The sequence below is a fragment of the Halichoeres trimaculatus genome, unplaced genomic scaffold (genome assembly GCF_033239565.1).
Source record: "Halichoeres trimaculatus isolate MK-OKI-2021-1 unplaced genomic scaffold, fHalTri1.1 fHalTri1_scaffold_20, whole genome shotgun sequence".
NCBI lineage: Eukaryota > Metazoa > Chordata > Actinopteri > Labriformes > Labridae > Halichoeres > Halichoeres trimaculatus.
Window position 1 is genome coordinate 3,510,799 of NW_027437198.1, and position 17,262 is coordinate 3,528,060.

General features: G+C 40.0%; 1 protein-coding gene across 5 annotated transcripts in view; it reads right to left on the reverse strand.

Moving 5' to 3' along the window:
• The window catches only part of septin9a (septin 9a), a 117,248-nt gene that overhangs the window by 29,906 nt on the left and 70,080 nt on the right, over positions 1–17,262 (reverse strand). The window contains exon 1 of one of the 5 annotated variants that reach the window (XM_074696439.1): positions 14,431–14,515. The exons of 3 other annotated variants lie outside the window; for them this stretch is intronic. The gene's annotated coding sequence lies outside the window, so the exon portion shown is untranslated. Of the gene's footprint in view, positions 1–11,319; positions 11,339–14,430; positions 14,516–17,262 lie in introns of those variants that run through there. One more of the 5 variants, XM_074696440.1, reaches the window with a different exon arrangement.

The window sequence follows — 17,262 nt, forward strand, 5'->3', positions numbered from 1 at the left end:
CAGTTCCTCACTATGTTATTACCCCAGCATTATTGTGGTCCAGGTTCACAGTGCATGTCAGAACAAGCATGCAAATATCACAGTCTCACAAGTATTACGACGTCTGCTAAAACTACAGTGTTATAACTGCTAATTCACCATGTAAAGCCGAGCTGCTCAGCAGAGCAGAGTCCCTGCATCCAGCATCTGAGGGGGGATACTCGGCTCTTGGTGGGTGTATCCCTCAGTGGCGGTTGTGTGACTAACTGACATCACAGAGGAGGAGCTGCTTTATCAGATTACTCCAATAAAAAGAAAGGATCCTTGTGTCATCTCGAAGGTCAAAATCTTGCAGCCAAATGGCAATGACCTATTTTCAGAGGCATCAAATCTCGTTCTAGGATATCAGAAAAAATACAATATCTCATTTTTTGAAAATTCAGGGGGTGAAAGGTCTTGTTTTCAAATTTGTAATATTATATGTAAGTATTAAATCAGGGATCAGCATATGTCCCTTTTAAGTATTATGCCAATAATGACATACTATGTTTATTTCTCTTTTTTTGTGATGGAAAAACTCCTGTTTTATCTTTTTGGCTCTAAATCACAGTCAGGTTTTGGCGTATACGTCCACATACAGACAGGGAAGAGCAGGGGGCTCTCAGAGCAGCGCTGTAACCCAAAATTTTACTTGGTGAATGCAAGAATTCTCATTTGTGAGCGAGGCCCTGACTGAAATGTAGTCAAGTGAAGTTGTTACTGGGCACATTTAAGGAGAGGGGTCTCACTGGAGGCCTGAACTCCCACATGCCATTCTTGTCAAGTCAGCGTCAGAGTTGCAGAGAAGTATTAAACCATGAGAACCAGAGCTCCCACCACCATACTCTTCTGATTTAGGAGTGAATTCACCCTTAGCTCCACTTTCTGAAAGATTTTCCTCTGAAGCTGAGGGACGGCGTAGATAATGCATTTGCTCTAGGTCTGTGAGAGAGCAAAATAATTTTAGAATTTGGAGAGCAGAGAATGACTCGTGAGCTCGCTGTAATCCTGTTTTCAATTACAGGCACTGAAGAATTTTCTTTTCTTGCTTGCAGCAGCATCAGGTTACTTTGCTTTCTGTAAATATGGCCAGACGTCTCTGATACCTCAGAAAGGAAAGGTGGGCAAAAATGGCAAAGAAGACAGAGAAGTAAAAAGTCCACATGGCAGAATAAGGTGATATTAAGAGAAGGGTGAAAGTGTCAGAAAACTTTTAAAATGTAGAATATGGAGACGACTATCGAGTAGCGGGAGTTAGAAAGTTAAGCCAGGAAAAGAGTGAGAGAGAGGTGGAAGGAGGAGGGGAGGAAATAGTAAACGAAAAAAGCCAGTGGAGAAAAACTCTCTTGATTTATTCCTCACAGAGTCCACATAAGCCTCCAAACAGAGATGTAGATCCGGCAGAAACCAGATAAAACCATCCCTTTTTTGACTCACAATAAAACTGAGAGGAACCATGAGGAGCTGTGTGACTGTGTTGTCTATGTTTAGTGAGATGTGGTTTCAAACCGCTAAGCCGTGCCTCAGCTGTCCAGGGTGTTGATCTTGACAGCGTGGCGAGCAGGTCAGAGGTCACGTTACCAGTTTAGGTTGGTAAAGAGGAGCGCTGGGGTTTGTCTTCTGGTGACAAACCAGTGATTTGATCTTTAACCTGGCTACGTCATGCGAGAGGAATCTGTCGAAGGATAAGGACTGGAAACCTGGATGAAGAAAACTCTGAATCTGGAGGAGACGTGTAGGGAGGAGTGGGTAACATTAGGGAAAGGAAATTATTAGGAGCACTGTAATTTCTTCTTTAAATGACCAACATTCAGTTTCAAAGTATCCATGACTCTATCTCACAGATCAATACAACAACATTAACACAGACTTATTAATAGTTTCCTGAGTTCCTAATCACATACTAACTTTTGGCACATCTTATGATGCAGAATAATCCAATCTTACAGCAGGACAACTTCACTTTCCTATGAGCAAACACACTTTAAAGTGACGTTTCTGTGGCTTCGTGTTCGGCAGCTCGACGTGGCACTTGTTTTATAACATCCCTCTCTGTCCCTGGTGCTCCATGTCAAACACACATTAGAGGACTAATCCGCTAAATGGAGTCGTTTGCATATTTGCTCCACTCTAAAATCTTTTTATGGTCCCTCTTTAAAAACATCTGCTGCTCTTCTCCTTATTTACATTCCCAGACAGGACAAAGAAAGCTTGTCGTCCTGTCTCATCTTCACATTGTTGCTACTTTTTCTTTTTTTGTCTTTCTCACAGTGACCCAGATGCTTCTTCAGGAGTGTTTTTGCTGCTGTGGATAATTTTCACTGTGACGAAATCAACCAAGTTTCTGCAAGCTTTTTTTTTTTTTTTAAATAACTTTTGCCCAGAGGAGGAGATCATGAATGAGCACAGTCAAGTTGGCTATGAACATATAAAAAAAGAATTAAATCTGGGGATATTTGATTGCACTGATCCGGGTTTCCAAGCTTCCCTCCAGCACAGAATCAATTAGGTATCTCAGACCACAAGGGTTTGGGACAGACCCAAGGGAGGGACATAAACATGCATCTATACACACCCAAACGCTACTTTCCCACCCTCTGACAGTGAATCCTTTAATAAAAAGAGGAAATTGGAGTGGTGGCAGAGCAAACAGGGACTGTTGTGTTATGAGGGAGTGTTTGTGCAATGTGAGGCTAAGTTCCCAGAGCCTCCATTATTCAGAATTTTGCAGTAAGCTGGCCTTTTGACCCTACAGGGTGCAGCTCGCTCATCAGGTCACCTACAGACTGAATGCTGTGTGTATGTGCCTGTTTGGTCTATTCCAGTGATTTCCAATCTGTGGGCCGAAGGTATCACATGTGGGCTGCCAAGCCTACAGATTCTGTTTTAGCTTCTATCGTGTTTCTCCTGTGGTCAGCTCAGTCCTTTATGTTCAAGCTTCAATGAAAAAGTGCTCTGAGAATGCGTAAAATGGCACGGTTTTTGCCACATGTAAATGATCGCATCTAGGCCTGTCACAATAATCAATAAATCAATTAACCGAACGATAAATAAAAACGTCCTCGGTAAGTTTGCCAGCCTCGATAAACTGACACGTGCATGCATGTTTGTTTTCCTCCTCTCTTTCGACCAAAGAGGCTGAATGAGAAGATGGCTCACTACGTCTATCTTTCCTAACATCGGGGTGCATAGGTTCTATAGCGGATCTAGTGGATTTATAGCGGAGTGAGCATCTGTCAAAAATGCGATCTTTGGGGTGAAGATGGGGCTGCTCGCGCGTACACACAGAAAGAGCTGAAGCGAGCGTCCTGAGGGGTAGGGAGGAAACACACGCTAATATGAGTGATGGCACGAAGGATACGGTTCTTAAGCCGCCTGCCACAGTCCCAGTGTGGGAATATTTTGTTTTTTATCAGAATGAACAAAGTGTGAGCTCATGAACACCAACCAGCTGATATGTCACATTAGTTTGAAAATAGTGGCGACGAAGGAGAAGAGGGGGAGGTGCAGTGGAGCCTTGTTCTTTGACTCTCTTACTGAGGCTTTTGGTCTGCAAAGTAAATAGAAATAAAAGCGCCAAATGGTGGGTGCTCAAAGACAGCTACATTGCCAAAGAAATGCAGCCCTTCAATACGGTTGAAAGGCAGAAATGTTAAAAATGTTTGACAGACAGTACGGATTGACTGGGAAAAAGTACATGTTACAAACAATTCAGGAACTGTATAAACTCCCTTTAATTTAGGCTATAGTTTTTATTGTTGTTGGTTTTTTTTGGAGTTTTGTTTTTTCTTTAGAGACAGGGTCTATGTTTTATTGTTTTTGATTAGTATTAATTATTTTCATTGACATGTATCTTTTTCTAAAAGAGAGTCCATTTCATTTTCATTGTATTTTTTTTCTTTTTCTTGTTTGTTAAATTTATTATATTTTTTGTTTAATTTATTTTATTTAAAAGATCCTGACCTTTTAATTACAGTTAAATACTCTTAAAAAATTAAAGTTTCTTGCTTTTGATATGATGTACTCACTTAATTATCCCATTTATCATAATTACATCAATGAAAAAATGAAAAAAAAAATCAAAATAATATTGACAATAATATCGTTTATCAGAGATAATATTTTGGAAAATTATCGTCTAGCAAAAGTTGTTATCGTGACAGGCCTAATCGCGTCTCATTGCGACACCAAAATAAAAGCCACCGTTCTTCTTCATTGTGGATTGAATTCTCCCTCTCTTTCACTGGCTCAGTCAGTCTCCTCCACCTGAACTCTCTCCTGTTCTGAAGAGAGAGCGCCGTTGCGTACACCCGCAGCGCCTATGCGAATCACACACTGAAGACAGACACAACTTCACAACGACACACGTTTCACTATTTTAGAGTCAGCCTTCTCACTATATGATTCACGCTGCTTGAAACTCTCCTTATTGGAGAGGATGCTACATTAGAGCAGAGCTACGTTAGTTTAACTCATGACATATCGTGTCAACACCAAAAAAGAAAGAAAGAAAACAGCGAAGGCTCTGATAAACTCTTCATCAGCGAGTGCTGCGTGCTGCACCGTTATCTGTCTCTGTCCCTGAGAGGTCTCCTGCAGTGTTTTTCAAACCAACCAAGAGAGAGGGGGTGGATGGTTTTTGAGTTGTCGATATAACGCCCAAGTACGGGACTTGATTTGACTTAGAAAAGCTTGTTGCAGACAAACTTCATATTTACAGTGAAATATTTAGTCAAATCATAGCTAGAGTTACTACACACAAATAAATAAATAAATAATTCAATAAATGGTGCGACCAAATCATGTGCTGGTGCGACCAACTAAGAAAGTTGGTTGCACCAGTGCTACCAGTGAAAAAGTTGGTGTAGAGCCCTGAACATGCATTTTTTTTTTCAAGAGTCTGGAAAATACCTGGAAAAAAAGGAAAATAATGTGCTGACGCACCTGTCAAGACAGAGATGTGCCACTTCACGGAGCTACAGATGTAGATAGGCTCTTCTACTCCTTCTTCTTCTATTGTTTTGTCTGAATGGTTGGCAACTGAGGCCATTACTGCCCCCATTACTACAGTGTAAACAGCCAAACAAACCAGACTTTCCGGGGGCTCACTCAGTATGTTAACATGCACGCAGCAGTCCGACTGAGGTCATAACTTGATTGTAAAGCCACAGCTGGAGATCTAGTCCTTTCTACGTGTACATGCAGAGAAAAAAATGGACCTCTGTCTGAAAACATCTTACTTTACTTTGACAGACGAGTGCAGCAACCCTATTAACTATGGTCATCTACTTCCTCTTCAGACTGAATGCTGTGGCATACCAAGACCTGTTGAGTTCCACCAAATCCAACCATTGTCCAATAGCAATCTTGCTTTTTAGTTGTGTCAATCAAGCTATGTTTTGTCCTAAGCTGTTTGTGACTAAGCTGTTTACTGAGGGTGTGCAATATCACACTGTCTATGATAATACTGGTATAATGTTTTTTAAGATATAAATTTGTCATTTCATGATATTTACAGTGCAGAGACGCAGTGATGTGTGACGCTCCTAGCTGTGTACAAAACAATAATGTCAGAGAGCAAAAGTAGCAAGGCAGCATCAACGTCATCCTCACATGAGGATTTAGTGCCTAAAAGAGGAGCTACCTCAGGGATGTGGAGGTGGTTTAGCTGAACAAAGTTCACCAATGCAGCAAATGGGCAGGAGAACTATTACCGGGAAAGGTGGAAACACCACAAACATGTTCCATCACCTAAAGCTGAAACGCAATACAAACAGGCTTTGAAGACGCGTAAGGAGGACGTGAAAGCTACATCATTGTTAGTGGATTTTTTGCCTCTATGACAGACTTGTGATCGAGCTGAACGTCTGGGACTCTGTATCAGCTTTACCCCTTAGTCACACAGAAAGCATGCACAGCCCAGTCCACGGATTTTGGGTGCGTGCCAATTCATACTGGATGCGTCTCTCGAGCACCGGGCAGCACAGTGCAGGGCAGCAGCCATAGCAGCTGGGTACCTGAGATCACAAGATCATAGGAGACCCACATGTTCCTGCAGGAATCCCAGCCATGACAACATACTTTCATGGTAATTAATTAGTATGGTAAGCTAATCTGTCCCTCCCAAAACTTCAGCACCTTCAGTCCATGCCTTCTCCTTTCTGTTGATGTCCTTATAGAAAGAATGTGTTGTGTCGTATAGAATGATGAAGTTTTTCACCTGCAAGATCAACTTTTCCTCCTCTGGATCTAACCTGCTTACTATGTTTATATTTCAAGCTTGTGTGTATTAGTAAATGATTGGAAAAGTGGCTTCCATACTTTGTGTGCAATATCATTTTTTCCTCCATATTTTCATAAATATTGCTACCACAAATTTCCTTAAAATATCATGATATAATTTCGAGGCTGTATCGCCCACCCCTAATTACACCCCCAGGTTATAAATCATTAGGATGTGATTTAGGGAAGACCTAGTATGGTTGTAACATGAGGAGAGTTGTAACTCCACCAATTCCACCAATCAGGGATAAGATAGGAGTCATTAAATCATTTCAGTATTTACCCACTTCCACCCTGATCCCACATGGTGGTGGTCAGGGCTGGAAATGGGTGCATGCAGATTCTATAGAGAGAAAACTAACTTTGAGGTAATAAAGTAAACTTTTTGACTAAGAATATTCTGTTTAGTACTTATAATCGCAGATATAACTTTTTCACTTATATCATAATAAAATGTAGTTTTTAGGGTAAAACCTGATGCATTTTATTATGCTAATTTCAATCCACTATGCTAATACAGCTAGCTAAACACTGGCTGACAGGGTTGGGGTGGGTTGTAACACATTCTTAAAAAGTATCACAACCAATCCTTTTTGTACAACTAAGACCATGTCCTTGATTTTAATAATGTTACTTGATGCCCAGGCAGTGGAAAAGAAAGACTGACAGAGGTGTGCCTGAAGATGTTTTTATAAAAGCATCTGATGAAGTCACAAAGATCTGCAGGTCAGTCAGATCAGTCACAAAGGCTCATGGGATCCGCCATACTACTACTACTACTACAAATCACTGCAGAAGCTGAGGGTCCAGTGATGTCCCAGTGTAGGTTACTGGAGCTGCAGCAAGTGGCAGGAGGAAATGATGCACCACAAAAAAGAAAAAAAAAAGCCACCACTCCAAAAAAAACAACTATTTGTGACTTTGATTAAAAGTACACAATCACAAACTCAGTTTTTGTTAGACCTATGTGTTCTTTACACACCTACACTGTTTCGTTTGAGCATACATACAGTTAAGGATGAACTCTTGAGCCAAACAGGAAGTGAGTTATGGTCAGTCACAGAGAGAGACGTTGTTCCAGATCCTTCTTTGACCTTATGTTTTTGCTTTTCTTATCTAACTGTTTCAACTTACCCCAGCATGTGTTATAACCAACCCTGATAGTGGGGGTGGTTGCGACAAAGGACCACCAAGTATTCGACATCACCTGGTGAGGTCTGTGATATTCTTGCAGAAGCTTGAATAGGAACAATTTGTAGTAAACAAATGTGGGTACTTTTCATTAAAGTTTGAGAACTCTGACTCAAAAATTCAGCGAGTTGGAGGTGCTGAAGCAAAAAGTGTTACGATACCCGGGCTCCCTTATTGCATCGTTTTTCCTTACTACACCTATGCGTCTGTCTCTTACCTTCTCCATAGACCCCTGATACTTTGAGTCTCTGAGGCCAATGTTGTGTCGATGTCTATGTGAGTACTTTTGAATCTAGATTTACTTTGCAGACATTTGAGAAATGTTTCTAAATTGCAGTAAATGACAGTCGAAGCCCACAGGTTTGTCTAGACTGCCAGAGGAATGTGTTCAGTCTCCACATGCAGTGGTGCACAACAGAGCTGTTGTCTTTCTAGGCTCTTCCACTGCCTGTGTCGTCAATCAACCAACACAGGGAAAGGATCCTTCAACTGCAACAAAGCATTTACAGTTTGAATCCACATTTTATGGCTACAATAGCACACCTAACCTCACTGACCCCTCATCAATCCAAGTCTCATTTATTTATTTGAGGAAAGCAATTCTTCATCTTTACCACATTCCTCATTGCAGCAGAATGAATTTTTAAGCCTTAAAATAATATTCAAGCCCAAATCCCCTCAACATTAACCCCAAAGTGTGTTTACACAAAAGCCAAATGAATCAGGAAGTTGCCAATTTTCTGAGGCGATGTTCTGCACAGAGAGGCTCAAAGATGGGTAATCCAGCTTTCTCTGATAGCTGCACACTGACAGGAGCTGTTGAAAGCCATAAGCCAGAATGTGCTAGCTGAGCCGGTAGAGGGTATCTTAATTTATCTGCAGGACAAGGCGTATCAGGGAAAAGTGGGTTCATGGAAACTGTGATCAGGGTGGTCGTTTCACAGCGCAGTCCTAAGCTCCGTAGATCCTGGCGACTGTATGTAGACTTCGCCCAACATAGTGTGATGTTTCCGCACAAAAACACACAAAACAACACGTACAGACAAATTAACACTAATACCAAGTGGAGAGCCATGAGCCGCTGTGTCTGCGCTCGCTGCCATATTGCAACTCAAAGTCCAATATTCTTATAAAAGATTATATTCCAGTCAAATATGCGTTGGTCATTTGGGGATCCGTCCCATGATTAGTCAATGGAAACGCCACAAAATGCGTGCCTTACCAATACGAACCAAACTGAACGACTTGGTGGAAACAGGGCTTAAAATGGATAATGACTGTATTTACAGAGTTGTAAAGAACTTTAAACTAAGATATAGAGGTCAGAATGCATTTTTTCTTGCCAAGCTTTAAACATGTTTAGTCGTGCTGTAAAAATGGGCACTGACTGTGAGTGTGTCTTGGCTTTTCAACTCAACCTGTGGACACCTGCATTTCTGCTAGGGGTGTAACGGTACACAAAAATCACAGTTCGGTACGTACCTTGGTTTTAGGGTCACGGTTCGGTACATTTTCGGTACAGTATGAATCCGTGTATGGTTCGTTCTTTTGTTATTACCAAAACCAAATAATGGAATTACAGAAAAACAGAAAAAACATTTCTGTCCTGGTTTTAAAAATGGAAAAACGAAAAAATAAAAAAAGATTGTGTCAAAATTGTTTGATATTTTGATTTTTAATGTGCACAATTCTATATAAAATTAAAGAAATAAACCACATTGAAGATTTATACAGACATGTTCCTGAGCTTTTTTTTTTTTTTTTTTTTTTATAAGTAACAGATCGCTGACGATCCACTCCATCTTATCCACGCGCATCTGCACACTCTGGTGTGTTTCAATGAGACAGTCAAACCAGGACAGAAAAACGTGGTTTTTCGTTTTTTCTGTTATTCCATTTTTCCGTTTTGTTTTTAAAACAGAAAAACAAAAAAACAAGTCAGTTTTTTTGTTTTTTTGATTTTGTTTTGAAACGGAATAATGAAAGAACAAACCATACACGGATTATAAGGCTCTTCAAGCTCCGGTTGGTCGTTAGCAGCAGCCATGATGCACAATTCAGACGCAAGCTCCTGTGGCTACGGAAGCTCTTTGATATTCATCTTCTGATTGGCTCACCGTGAGACGTCACGCCCACATGATATGCACATGATTGCAAAGAACGAATCACAGACCACTTTCCTCATGAATATTAAAACATCTTCCCTGCTCAGCCAATCATAGACAAGTCCTCACGTGAATATTAAAGAGCCATGGCTAACGTAAACTTAAGGTACTTGTTCGAATACAACACTGTACCGAACCAAACAGCCGTATGGAGCGGTTCAGCACGGATACATGTACCGTTACACCCCTAATTTCTGCACTTGCTACTTTTCATAGCAGGGGGTTGCAGATCTGTTTGGTTCGTAGTGAAGAAGAAAGGTAATCATGAATCCCAATTAGAAAAAGCAGCTTTCTAGATATAACATTAGTCAAAGTCATTTTTCAGATGTATCAGTAGCTCAGGTCGGGATTTAAAGTCCAGGAGGCCATGTCCTGTTTTCTATCAGAGCTCTTTAAGGTTGTGATACTACCAAAAATTAAAAGGTGAGGACAGACAAGCTGCTTCACAAATATTAAAAGACTGATAAACTGTTGATACAGCAAACTCAACATGATGTAGTTTGATTGCACGACTGTAAAAAGCTTGTACAATATAGAAGCACAGACAAATGCTGCAAGGCCACATATGCTGACAAGCAGATCTGTAATGCTGTCACCCAGACAAGTACAAGGGCCAGAGGGATTGGGAGGCACGTTTTCGGGTTTTCTAACAAAAAATAAGGCGATAATCTGAGGTTAGGAATTCTGTTGGGATTTTGGCCACAAATTTAGACCTCATTACTAAATTCCATCAGGTATGTGAATTCCAAACAAAGGAGCACAGAAGGAGCGTGATTGTATAAAACAAGATTGGGATTAGGGTCAATCTGGGTATTTATCTTTTAATATCAATAACGTAGTTTCTATCTGAGTCACAGTAGTGATTTTATCAGATGTGATCTTAAACTGTATGGGAAAAATAAAAAAGTTTAACACTTTGATAACTTTCATTATTAAGGTGCCATGAATTTAAGAGCACACAGACAAAAAGTTGCTCTCCTATTGGCCTGGCCCTCTTCAAATCCTGGTGTGTGGGACACAAGGCCCGTCACTCTGGGTCTCTCCAGGCTTTAAGAGCGGTATTTATGGACTATGACTGACCCACATACAAAGCTCTGGAGTACAATACACTCAAGAGACTAAACTTCTTGTTGTGATTATATGCTGAGCCTCTAAATGCCTTCAACAGTGGTTTTTGTATCACAGTGAGTTGTTAGTCTCTGACGTTTAATGCATGACATCCAGGAGTAGATATGGGTCAGTAGTTTGGGTAACCTCAGTATTCCCATCAGGATAGAAGAAATCCAACAAATAGCAAGACAGCTGCTTGATTTTTTTGGATGAAAAACTGTGAAGTTAAATTGTTTCCCGGTATATGTCACACTACATGGATAAAATTGTATTACTTTGGCATTACAACGCTCAGGGTCACTCATGGAATATTTTGCATTTCAAAGCTATGATGCAGAATTCCCCAGCAGATGCATAATCTCTCTGCCCAGACTCAAAGACTGAAAGACGAGATGCAAAAGGTAATGGTGACCTTTTCAGCGAGCAGTCAGACACACTGGTGAAAGGCCACTGTCTGTTCTCGCCTGGCAATGCAGCGAGGCACAAAAGAGCGCCTTTCAACAGCCCTGTGTGTATCAGAGTGTCTGAGGCAAAGCAGAGGAGGCTGACTCACCAAAAAGGCGAAGGTTGGTCGCAGGTTTTCATCCAGGGCTGAAACGATTCCTCAAATAATTCGAAAACCTTGGTTACAAAAAATGATTGAGGAATTGTTTAATTTATTTCTGAAGCACGGTATTTTGTCTATTACTTTTAAGCTTTAAATATATTTCTGACAGCACCTCATATCTGTGGCCATAGTTTAGTTTTGGTTTCTCTTTCCTATAGCTTTTTCCGAGTGAGTGAGTGTTGCCAATGAGACCGGTGCAATATGATCCTACATGAGCTTCATCGGATAAAAGTTGTCACTTTTAAAAAGTTTGGGGAGTTTTGACATTAGTTTGTGAGTCAAATTCCAAAAACTGAGGATGTGAGTGAACTATTATTTCTCTAAATCATGTTATCAGGCATAGGGATGGGTACCGAATTAGGTACTATTATAGGTACCGACCGAATTCTGTCAAAAGTACCAGGTATCGATTCATGTAAAACCAAAAGGTGCCATGTTTAGGTACCTAAACACATCATTGTGACTGTGAAGGAGTGGAAGAGAAGGCGATTTTCCATGCTAGAAATGAACAGAGCATTGCAAGGTTATATATTAAAGAATAAATATGTTAAATTGAAAAATTTTCATATTACATTTTTAAACAAATTGATATTTTTCCCACATAAACACAAAAAAGTACCGAAACTTGGTACCGTTGAGTACAGATACCAATTGCCAGGAACCGGGCATCGGTACCATATCGTTTCAAATGTGAAAGGTACCCATCCCTAATCAGGCACTTCACACCGAGAGCTGTCAGGCTGTCAGAGCTAGAGATGCAGAGCCATTAGGGCCAGGGTAATTTTTTCCTCGTCAATATTCCTCATGTATCAATTTAGGGATACTCCTAAAGTATCCAAATAACACAGCACCTCATCTATTTGATAAATAAAACACACCTGACTATAACTTTTAAACTATGAAATAAAGTCTCTTTTGCTGGTCCCAAGCCCAGGCAAAGGATGAGGGTTGATGTTTTGACATAAAGGGAAATAAACAAAAATCAACCAAATAAAGCTCATTAGTAGTACTCATCAATTAGATGACAATTACATGCAAATGACCCGTTATGCAAATGAGGCAATGGCATCATTTAGCAACTTATGTCATAGTAAAAATAGCCTTTCAGAGTGAAGAAGATGAAAAATAGAAAACATAATAAAGTTTGCTGGGCAGTTTTCAATTCTGGCTTAAAAGTTATAGATTGGATAATATTTCAAGTGACACTGGTACCTGATGTGCTTCATTATTAGTTCAAATGTCTTATTTTATTCAAATTCTACTTCACACCTAAAGCCTGGCTCACACTACAGGATTCTCAGCCCGGTTTAACCCAGATTGGTCCTCCCAACAATCTGGGAAGAAATCTGGTCGGGGACTAAAATCGTCCCCGACGTTGGGCCAAGATTATCTTCTAGTATGAGTGATTAACAGATGAATCTTCAGCCCCACGATCGTCTCGAGGAGCTGCCCCAATAATTTTCAAACATGTTTGATATTTATCTGGATGATTACAACATTCATTCTCACTGAGGATGAAAACAGCCAATTAGAGAGAGCCCCCTTAGTACAGCAGCAAACTGTTGTTTTATCAGTGATGGGTGTGAGATCATGCCATTATTGGCTGATACAGCAACAGTTTCACCTCTGTCCCTCTGCGTGCGCTTAATGGATTAAAGGCACCGCTGCAGACAGCTCCGCTTCTCTCTCCTCCTGTCCCACCGATGTGCTAAAAACCTCAGATCAAACAACTGAGCACATGTGGTGCATCACTCTCTCTGGTCAAATAATCTTGGTGAAATCCTGTAGTGTGTGCTGGTCAGTATTTTCAAATCTTGTTGTTAGAGCGTGCTTAAGATTTGAGAGAAGATGATCTGTGAAGATTCTCCTTATATGTGAGATACAACCCGATTTCAGAATCTTTTAAGATTTTTAATATCCTGTAGTGTGAGCCAAGCTTAAGGTGACTTGTTTTTAACTTGTTTCAAACAAATTTTCATTTAAAGAATAATTGCTCTTTAAACAAAAACATGTTTTATCCTATTACTTAATTGATGGAATTTAAAGTAGAAAACTGAAACACTAAAATATTGGATAGCTGCAGCCCTACTTTCATTTATTTTATAGTGTTGGAGGCCACTGTTTGTTACCCTCATTAAGAACAGAAAGCTTGATTGATGGCAGGCTGTTATTTGATAATGGCATACATGCAAAATTACATTAAGACTAATCAGAAAAAAAACAGACTGAGAGACAAACTTCACTGAAAGAAGTTAAAAGAAACATTAAATTGTGGAGGAGAAAAAAATGTTCAACTTTGATCAACACTTGACATGTTGTGTTCTCCACTGGCAGGAAAATAGACATTTTTCCACGGATCACAATTTGCTTCTTAGGACTCTTCACTGGACTTTCCAAAACAGAAACTTAACTTTAATGAGTCCCTTCAGCCAACTGACCACATGTGTGGAACTAACCTTTAACTTTGCAGCACAAACACACACACACACACACACACACACATACAGTCTAGTGTGGATATTGACACAAGCAAGGACGCATTACAATAGAGAGAAGTGTCAGAACAGTTAGAAGCTGACATGATTGAGCATCTGTCTTTATATACAGATAAATATTTGTGTTATGCTAAAGTGCATTGATTACAAAGCCTGCTACAGACCACACACACACACACACACACACACACACAAATTGGTGGACGGAAAGCAAAGGAAACGAAAACCCTCAACAATGTTAAACTGGAGCACACAAGCAGCTAAAAATTCAGTCAAGAACACTTTTTTTGCAACAGCAGGCTTGACGCTGAGTCACTAAAAACAACAGCACAATGCAGACACATAAACAGCTGGGCTCTTGAGTCAAATATGGAACGGTATGCAAAGATATCAATCAACTTAAGTATGAAAACAGATGATTAAATCTCTAAGCAGGAAAAGAAACCTCCAAACTCAGAATTAAAAAACAACACACTACACATCATTACTCCCGCTTCTCCCAACTGCTTTCTCACAAACACTCACACGACACACATTCCCTCCTGGCATTTAAAACACTCACCGTGTGAAGTGTGTGTATGAGTGAGTCGCCTCCTCTGCCAAAGTGCAGCTCTCCGGATAAAGGCCAAACTCTGCTGTGGCTCTGGAAGCTCCCTGCCTGCCCCTCCCACCCGTCTGTGTCACATGACTCAGCAGAAAAGGCAATGGGACACGCCCACTTCCTTCCAACAACCCACTCCCTCCAACAGAGCAAAAAAAAAAAAAAGGAAAAATGTCAGCCCCTGATGTTTCCAACTTCAGAGAAGATCACATCAGACTCTGACAAGGCGTCTGTGTCTGAGCACAGGAAGAGGAGTTCTGGTGAAATAAGGCAGAGACTGTTTGGGCATGTTTCTACTCAGAAGTTGCCTCCAGCTTTAAGCCAGACGAATGTTTTTTCTTTTCTTTTTTTTTTTTTTTTTACCTCCAGAGATAATTTACAACCCTAATTACCTGGCCTGACCCTCTCATCTGCTCCTTGGACTCTACATACATCGCATCCCTCTCATGCTTCTCACACAGACCAGAAACAAATCCATCCCCTGAAAAACTTAATCTCTTCCTCTCCACGTCCATCTGGTTTTAATTTGAGAATCAAAATACTCAAGAAGTGTTGGATGGGTTGTCATGAGGGCTGTTTTATGTTCTGCATAATGAGCAGAGGACAATATCAAGATTTTTTCTGCATTAAAAAGAGGAGAGATAGGTAAGGGTTGAGATATTGTTCTTTCAAGCTATGGGGGTTCAAATTATCTTAAACCTCATGTTTCATGACCAAAGTACAAACATTTTAATCATTTCTGAAAAGTAAAATTCCCCAGTTTTTCAATTTTGCATATAAGATGTTAATGGTTTTGTAGAAATCCTAAAAATTCTCTTTCAACCTCAGATAGTCACTGATGCAGCCTCCACTTCATTTTTAAAACCTTAGAGTAAGCCTGTCACAATAATCAATAAATCAATTAACCGAAAGATAAATAAAAACGTCCTCTGTAAGGTTGCCAGCCTCGATAAACTGACACGTGCATGCATGTTTGTTTTCCTCCTCTCTTTCAACCAAAGAGGCTGAATGAGAAGATGGCTCACTACGTCTATCTTTCCTAACATCGGGGTGCATGGGTTCTAGAGCGGATTTAGCGGATTTAGCGGATTTATAGCGGAGTGAGCATCTGTCGAAAATGCGATCTTTGGGGTGAAGACGGGGCTGCTCGCGTGTACACACGGAGAGAGCTGAAGCGAGCGTCCTGAGGGATAAGGAGGAAACACACGCTAATATGAGTGATGGCACCAAAGATACTGTTCTTAAGCCGCCTGCCACAGTCCCAGTGTGGGAATATTTTGTTTTTATCAGAATGAACAAAGTGTGAGCTCATGAACACCAACCAGCTGATATGTCGCATTTGTTTAAAAATAGTGGTGACGAAGAAGAAGAAGGGGAGGTGCAGCGGAGCCTTGTTCTTTGACTCTCTTACTGAGGCTTTTGGTCTGCAAAGTAAATAGAAATAAAAGCAACAAATGGTGGGCGCTCAAAGACAGCTACATTACCAAAGAAATGCAGCCCTTCAATACGGTTGAAAGCCAGAAATGTTAAAAATGTTTGACAGACAGTACGGATTGACTGGGAAAAAGTACATGTTACAAACAGTTCAGGAACTGTATAAACTCCCTTTTATTTAGGCTATAGTTTTTATTGTTGTTTTTTTCTTTTGAGTTCTGTTTTTTCTTTAGAGACAGGGTCTATGTTTTATTGTTTTTGATTAGTATTAATTATTTTCATTGACATGTATTTTTTTCTAAAAGAGAATCCATTTCATTTTCATTGTATTTTTTTTCTCTTTCTTGTTTGCTAAATTTATTAAATTTTTTTGTTTAATTTATTTTATTTAAAAGATCCTGACCTTTTAATTACAGTTAAATACTCTTAAGAAATTAAATTTTATTGCTTTTGATATGGTGTACTCACTTTATTATCCCATTTATCATAATTACATCAATGAAAAAATGAAAAAAAAAATCAAAATAATATTGACAATAATATCGTTTATCAGAGATAATATTTTGGAATATTATCGTCTAGCAAAATTTGTTATTGTGACAGGCCTACCTTAGAGCAAACCGATTCCTTCCACTGTTGACTATTCTCATAGGGTTTGTATATTTGTGTGATTAAAGAGTAGAGGAACAGCTGTCTCCAGCCTCATTAAGTCTAATTACACAGCAGTGCAGAGGCTCGAGTGCAGCCTTACAGCTACAGAGGCAGAGACACACACAGGGCAGCACCTGCAGACACGATGAAGACCTGTGTGTGTCAGAAAGAAAGAAGAAGAAAAAAAAGCAAAATATGCTGGAAAATGGGTTGGATTCAACTCATTACACCAATTATCTGCTGGGGAAGAAAAATCTAACACCTGTGTTGAATGCCAGCTTCATCCAGGACAGAAATAAACCATCTGACTAACATGAACCATCACTATAGGTCTCAAATGCTTAACACTACACCAACATACTTGGGTTAAAAAAAAAAAAACACTCAGATGTCCTTGTATGTATTATCAGAAACAGGTTTTACCAAAAAAGGAGTTAAGATGAAGCCTTGTTATACCAAGTTTTACAGTGTGGTTTACGGTACATTTTCCCAAACATAGGCCCCCTCGTCTTAAAGCCGTCCAGTCTGTGCCGTCTCTCTTTTCATCTGCCTCTCTCTGAAAGTCCACTTTATCGCCCCATAAAAAAACAGACTGACAGGAGTTTCCAGGGGGTTTAAAAGACACTCCAGAGTTTTCTTGATTCCTTTCCAGAAAAAGCTCTTAAAGCAGTTGTTATTTTTTACTATGCCTGGCACAGAAATACCAAA